The 7,566-nt window shown below is 32.6% G+C and overlaps 1 long non-coding RNA gene across 1 annotated transcript; it reads left to right on the top strand.

Moving 5' to 3' along the window:
- The first annotated feature begins 231 nt into the window (after positions 1–231).
- Positions 232–2,709, top strand: LOC143918124 (uncharacterized). Its single transcript, XR_013261099.1, has 2 exons — positions 232–632; positions 2,429–2,709. It is a non-coding gene; the product is annotated as an uncharacterized LOC143918124 (long non-coding RNA).
- The last annotated feature ends 4,857 nt before the right edge of the window (positions 2,710–7,566 follow it).

Here is a 7,566-nt window from a genome sequence, read left to right as displayed (position 1 = left end):
TGTTTTGACACTACTACCAGGCGTCAAAAATGTAGTACATTAATGTGAAAATGACATACGTCACTAGACACTAGATACAACCTGTCACCTGCTCCCCACCCCCATCGGCCAATTTACACTTTGGCCGGTGAACCGAAGAAGTCCGTTTTTTCCAATTCATTGACGTCAACGGACGCAGTCAACCTTCCGCGTATATAAGCCAATGTCAGTGTACTCGTTTATATCACACGACGACGGTCACTCAGTGGGGTAACATACGCTTCTAGTCGATCTTCACTTACGATGTATCCGAATCCATTTGACCGAAAGCATTCGACCATCCGACAGGTGATCGATCGCCTCATCAATCCGGACGCGGTCAAGTGCAAAAAGAAAGGATGTCCGCCGAAGGCCAATCTGCACAGATACGACAGTTCAAATTCCTCAGCCTCCAGCGAAAGTTCCAAGTCTTCCAGATCTGTCAAGCAAATGTTTCTAATGCCCATCAGATCTTGAAGGAGTGTGATCTGTGCCAAATGTGTTCATCGAATCTGTGTTGATGTTAAAGATTCGTCTATTGTGATATTGGTGTCCAAAAAAACTTTAATTTATTATTAGCTTAGTGTGTGCTGTGGAGACGACGATATTTTAAAGTGAGTAACTTTTTTAATTATCTGCTGTAATAGAATTTGTCGGGGCAAAAGGATACTGCAAATTTTTTTTTAACTCATTCAAAATTTCCTTTTTGTGCTGGAATTTCCATATTTTTTTATATACCTATGTATACGAGTACAGAATTGAAATTAAGCTAATTTTTTGATATAAATTAACATTATATGTACATACATAAAATGTTCAAATTCTGATCAATATTGATTATGGACATTATAAAAATACATATGTACAAATGATCCGTTATATTTGAAAGTGGCATAAGTCCACTTTTCTTCATTTCGAGAAATAATTCATTAAACATTATGTTTTGCGTTTAACAATATTTAAAAAATATACTGGTGGCTTGTAATACGTTTATTCTGCTCTTTCCGAGATTCGGGACAAATTGAATTAAAATAAGTGATCACAATTTGTGACTTAAGTCAAACAGAAAGTGTTTTTGGAACTGAAAATTAGACTTCCGCCACTCTCAAATATAACAGCTCGTATATTAACCTACATGCGTACATATTTTTATACATAGGAGTATAACGTTTTTGCTATGAAAATATATTTTTTTATTATAAAATATTATTTATCACAATCCATTATTTAACTTCGTTTTATAATGGTAGATTTTATATAGTTCCTTTTTTGCGTAAAATAGGTCTCTTTAAATTAAAGTACATAGAATTTGCAAATTCATATAAGAAAAAAATTTCATTAAACCTAACAACTTTTCAAATAACACTTCAATATATAAATAGGCCGGTTTTATTTTCAATACAAATATCAAGAATTGTTCTTCAATAATACAAAAGGTGTCCGTTTATTATTGAATTTTAATATAATACAAGCTACTTTGGTAATTTCCCCACAGTATATATTAAGTATATTTATTTAATTTACACAGTAAATTTAATTTAATTTCCAATACCAATACGTTTTTATTTTCTTTTTTTTAATTAAATTTCTACATTTTTTATTTAAAAAAAAAATCCGATTTCAACAAAAGCGTATTTATTTACAGTAAAATCGATGAAACAGCACTACGTTTGTTTGAAAAGAGCTACTTATGTATTGTATATAATATGCATTAAAATATTAAATTGATGAAATACAAATTGCAATTCTACTTTTAAGTAATTGATAAAATTAAAATGCTATATTTTTAACAATACAAGTGAAATTCTATAATAAAAAGCGATGACATGTACAGATGACTTTCCAGAACGATCGATAAATTTCAGCAGTACGATATGAATAAGTTCTAACATACATATTTGTTCTTGTGTATATTTTTGTTGATTTATATTATATGCACTGTTAACTCCGGTCCATGTTAATTGACATTGGGATTTCCCCAACCGGTTTTATCTTCATTGCCTTTTTGCACACTTCCCATGCCGAATAAAAGTCGTATACATGTCTCACTCCCTTGAAAGTACAAGGATGTGTAATTTTGTAGGAAAAAATGCGTTAAAACATTTCGCAAAGCAGATACAAATAAGGCAATCCACTCTATATTATACAAACCGACATTGTTATCAGCAATATGCATAACAAAATTCAATGCACTTCATATGCATACATATTTACGTGGTTATCGCTATTCTTCAGTCTGGAGATAACGAGTCTCTTCTGAATGTTAGATACATATGTATGTACATAGTTGTTGTTTTATTTTTATTTTTAATTTAATTACAAACTGAACACGCCACTCGATAAGTCCAATTTATTGACCTGAAAATCTTGTCTTACTTAATTAATTTTGTTTTTTTTCTTTTGTTCACAGGTTTGTCGAAAATATGCTTGGATCGTTGAAGGGAAAATTCTTATTGACTTGTTATATGTATGTATGTAAAAGAAAACATTGTATCTACAAATAATATTATTTCGAATGAAACAGTTCCAATTTAGCAATACTTGTACAGTTTGAAAACAAAATTTCAATGAATCAAAATTTAAATTGTTGTCTATTTTAAATACATATACATATGTATGTATGTAAGTTCACTTTAATCAAATTGTGATATATTTTTGTAAGGTATTTATTATATATTATTTTTATACATTAAAAAACTAAAAAGTTAAAATAACTTATGGTGTCTTTAATTATTTAATTTATTTAATTATTTCATATTAATCAACAAATTCGAAAAAAATTCCTTTGGAGTGTTTTCTTTAAGTTAAATAATAATCAAGAAAAATTTAACTTCTTCCAAATAAATAAATAAATTGGTAAACCAGCTAATTCTCGGACAAAATACACGATTCAGAAAGTTTATCGAGATTTTATCTAAAGAAGTAAGTATTTTTACTTGAAAAATATTGAGCTGTACCATCACGCCGGTTCTGAATTTTTAACGAAAATGTTTCTCTACTTTTTTCGCATCGCAATTAGCACTATAAATTATTATAATATTCATTGTGAAAAAAGGAGAGGATATGTATAAACACATCGGATAACCTTTCTTTATACAATTTTTTTTTAAACATCGAAATTTATGAGATTATTGGAAGGTTCCGAGAAGTGGAACTGAAAATCGACCATCCTGTTCCTGTCGCATTTAAAATCAGTTGAAATATACATACATATGTATGTGTATGAAATACACAAACGTATGTACATAATTTGTTCTTAGAAATTAAAAAATTATTAGATTCTTTGTCAACGTGGACTTGGATTTGCAAATTAAATTATTAAAGCACATTTTTAATAAATTTTTACGTACTTCGCGTTCGTCCCGTCGTTTATGTAAAATTGTTTGATTTGTCCCGTTTTGTCCGTCCGCTGATGAACAAAAGAATTGTTTTGAAAAAAAACGCTTTGTGCTATTTTTTTCATCATAATTATTTTTATACAACTAAAATACAACATAAAACTATATTTAATTTTTATCTTATTTTATTTTCTCTTTTTAAATTCTGATAAAAATTATATTACATAACAAAAGAACAAATAAAAATTAAAGAAACTAAATATATATATATATATATATATATATATATATATATATATATATATATATATATATATATATATATATATATATATAAAACCAAAAAACCAAAACCAAAACCAAAAACCAAATGATCGCAATCAGATCAGAGAGCGGAGTAATAATTAGGAATAGAGAAGAAATCATAGACAGAGTTTACACGTTCTATGCAAAACTATACGAGAACAACAACGGTCAATTCCCCGCTCTGGAATCGACACACGGCCAAAGGGTTCCTGCAGTATTGCCTAGCGAAGTAGAGGCCGCGCTAAAAACTGCAAAGAACGGTAAAACTCCAGGGGAAGATAATATTCCCATTGACTTACTAAAATGTGGCGGCTCCCCCCTAAATAATATCTTAGCTAGGCTTTTCAGCAAATGCATCCAGAACCAAGCTATACCAGAAGGATGGAATAACGCAACTATCATCTAAATTCACAAAAAAGGTGATAAAAGCGATATCAAGAACTACCGACCCATTAGTTTACTTTCAGCGGTCTACAAGCTTTTCACGAAGGTTATTACAGAAAGGCTGAAGAATATCCTCGACGAGAACCAACCTATAGAACAGGCAGGATTTAGGGCAAATTTCAGCACAATGGACCACCTCCAAGTAGTTGGCGAAATAATCGAACGCGCCAACGAATATCAACGGCCATTGTGCCTAGGTTTCGTCGATTATGAGAAAGCCTTCGATACAGTGAGCCACAATGCAGTACTTAACGCTCTACAAAAACAGGGAGTACCAGAACCCTATGTGGGGCTGTTAGCTGCAATATACATATAAGAATGCCACAGCTTCGGTTAAAATTTTCTCAGGTACAGATAGATTTAGCATAGGAAAAGGAGTAAGACAAGGAGATAAAATCTCGCCCAAGTTATTCAATGCGGTGCTTGAGGGAGTTTTCAGGAACTTGGAGTGGGACACAGCCGGAGTAAGCATCAACGGTCGTTTCTTGAGTCACCTACGGTTCGCAGACGATATAGTTTTAATAGCTCGTGATGCAGCTGAACTACTTAACAGACTAACACAGCTGGACAGGGAAAGTAGAAAAGTAGGATTAAAAATTAACGTAGATAAGACCAAACTAATGTTCAATAGTTATTGCATGCCTGATAGCATCCCATTAGATGATAAACCAGTAGAAGTAGTAAATAATTATTTATATTTAGGTCAAATAATTGACATGTCAGGTAGTAAAGATGAAGAGATAAAGAGATGTATGAAATTAGGATGGAGTGCATTTGGACGGATGAATGCTGTTTTTAAATCAAAAATGCCACTCTGCCTGAAGAAAAAGATCTTTGATCAATGCGTTTTGCCAGTGATGACGTATGGATGTGAAACTTGGACACTGAACACCAAGATGCTACATAAAATCCAATGCACTCAAAGAAGTATGGAGCGCTGTATGCTTGGCATAACGAGGAAAGACAGAAGGTGGAACACGTGGGTGAGAAGTATGACAAGAGTAGTGGACATAGTGGATAGAGTGAAGAGATTGAAATGGCAATGGGCGGGTCACGTAGCTAGGAGGATGGACGAAAGGTGGACAAAAGAAGTGCTTGAATGGTACCCGAGAGAATGCAAAAGGGTAAAAGGAAGACCGCAAGGAAGATGGGTGAACGAAATTAGGAAAATGTGCGGGGTGAGATGGATGAATGTTGCGCAAAACAGAGACAGGTGGAAGCGTGTTGGAGAGGCCTTCATCCAGCAGTAAATGGCGAGTGGCTGTAAATGATGATGATGATATATATATATATATATATATATATATATATATATATATATATATATATATATATATATATATATATATATATATATATATATATATATATATCTTCTTCTTCTAATGCCGAATCCGTATTCAGACGTAGGCGACTACCATGTGCAGACATCGTTTATGGCCCGTGCGAATTCTTCCCTATCATGGGCAAGCCGAAATAACTTTTTGAGACCGAGTCCCATCCATGACCTGATGTTCCGGAGCCAAGAGAGCTTCTTTCTCCCAAGCCACCGTTTGCCTTCTATTTTCCATAATATATATATATAAATATATATATATATATATATATATATATATATATATATATATATATATATATATATATATATGTATATATATATATATATATATATATATACATATATATATATATTATGGAAAATAGAAGGCAAACGGTGGCTTGGGAGAAAGAAGCTCTCTTGGCTGGATATACATATGTACATATGTATGAACGCCATCTGAGTTGGTCAGAGTGCACGTTTACATACATGCAAATATGAGACTAATGTCTCACCGGTATCACAAGATTTGATGTTTTGTCAAAATTTAATCAAAGTCAAGGTTCAAATTTATAAGATTCATGTAATGTCGCCAATAAAAACAACATATCTTTTATATTATTATAATTGATTGAATTGCTAAATCAAATTGCTCAAAAAGATTAAGAAACCCTGTTCTAACAAATACATTTGTACTAAATGGAGTTCAATAAATTAAATAAGTCGTTACAATTGTCGATTTTCCGTTTCGAAAAAACCCGTTCCGAAAATCTTGACATAGCGCTCGTTACGGGTCATCCGATATCGTCGAGATAAATTATATCGTACAAAACATTGTGAATTCTTGTGTCATTTATTCAAACTAACCTTGTTTGGTATCTTATAAACGAAATTACATAATTTTTATGATATTAAAGTCAAGTACATATGAATTTAGCCACGTGCAATGCAATTTCAATATGCAATAAGCGATTATGGCACTTGCATATGTATGTATATGTTACACCGAATCCGTGAAATTTTCTATTACACACATTCGGCAAGAGAATTGCCGAATGCGTGAAAAATGCAATCACGTCGCCCAGTTCACGGATTCGGCAAATTGTTTGGCGAATGCGTGTAATCGGCAAGAATTTGTTTGCTCAAAACGTGAAGTCGGCAAATAGACAACGGCGCTCCGGTGTTGTTTTTTAGAACTAATCAAATGTCATTAGATCAGCGATCGCCAACATTTCGGACCTCACGAACCACTTATGTCATAATTTTAAATCCTTTTGACCACTAATATGATTATTATGGGTGACCGTGAAAAAGTCGAAAATATTCGTTTATCATGCATATGTTACACCGAATCCATGAAATTGTCTATTAAAAGCATTCGGCAAGAGAATTGCCGAATGCATGAAAAATGCAAGCACGTTGCCCAGTTCACGGATTCCGTAAATTCTTTTCCGAATGCGTGAACTGGACAGCGTGTTATATTATAACCAAGTGTCAAAGTGACAGCTGAATAAGGATGTTTAATTTAGTTTAAGTTACATATTATTATGTATAACTATGACTACATACATATGTTTCACTGTTAAAATATTGATCAAAATGTATAAAAATGACATTAATCTATGTATAAGTCATATGAGATGATCGAAACATATGTATGTAGTCATATTATACATAATAATATATAAATTAAACATCCTCATTCAGCTGTCACTTTGACACTTGTCCACGCTGTCCAGTTCTAAAAAACAACACCGGAGAGCTGCTGTCTATTTGCCGACTCCATGCTTTGGGCAGACAAATTCTTGGCGAATACACGCATTCGCCAAAGAATTTACGGAATCCGTGAACTGGGCAACATGTTTGCATTTTTCACGCATTTGGCAATTGTCTAGCCGAATGCGTGTAAAAGACAATTTCACAGATTCGGTGTAACATATATACATACATATGCAATATGTTTACCTGCACCCTTTTTTTTATCTTTCGACTTAAGATCTTTCGATTTTCGATCTTTGCCTTCCGATATTTGCGTTTTCGGTAATTTAACATTCCGGCTCGTCACGGAGACCGATATATATTATATGTATGACATTTTATTTATATAGGCTGATCTTTATTAATTAAATTCATAATCAGTTG

Source organism: Arctopsyche grandis, chromosome 1 (assembly GCF_051622035.1).
Source record: "Arctopsyche grandis isolate Sample6627 chromosome 1, ASM5162203v2, whole genome shotgun sequence".
In the NCBI taxonomy this organism is placed as follows: domain Eukaryota; kingdom Metazoa; phylum Arthropoda; class Insecta; order Trichoptera; family Hydropsychidae; genus Arctopsyche; species Arctopsyche grandis.
Note: the sequence above shows the minus strand (reverse complement) of the source record. Positions and strands in the feature narration are given on the sequence as shown.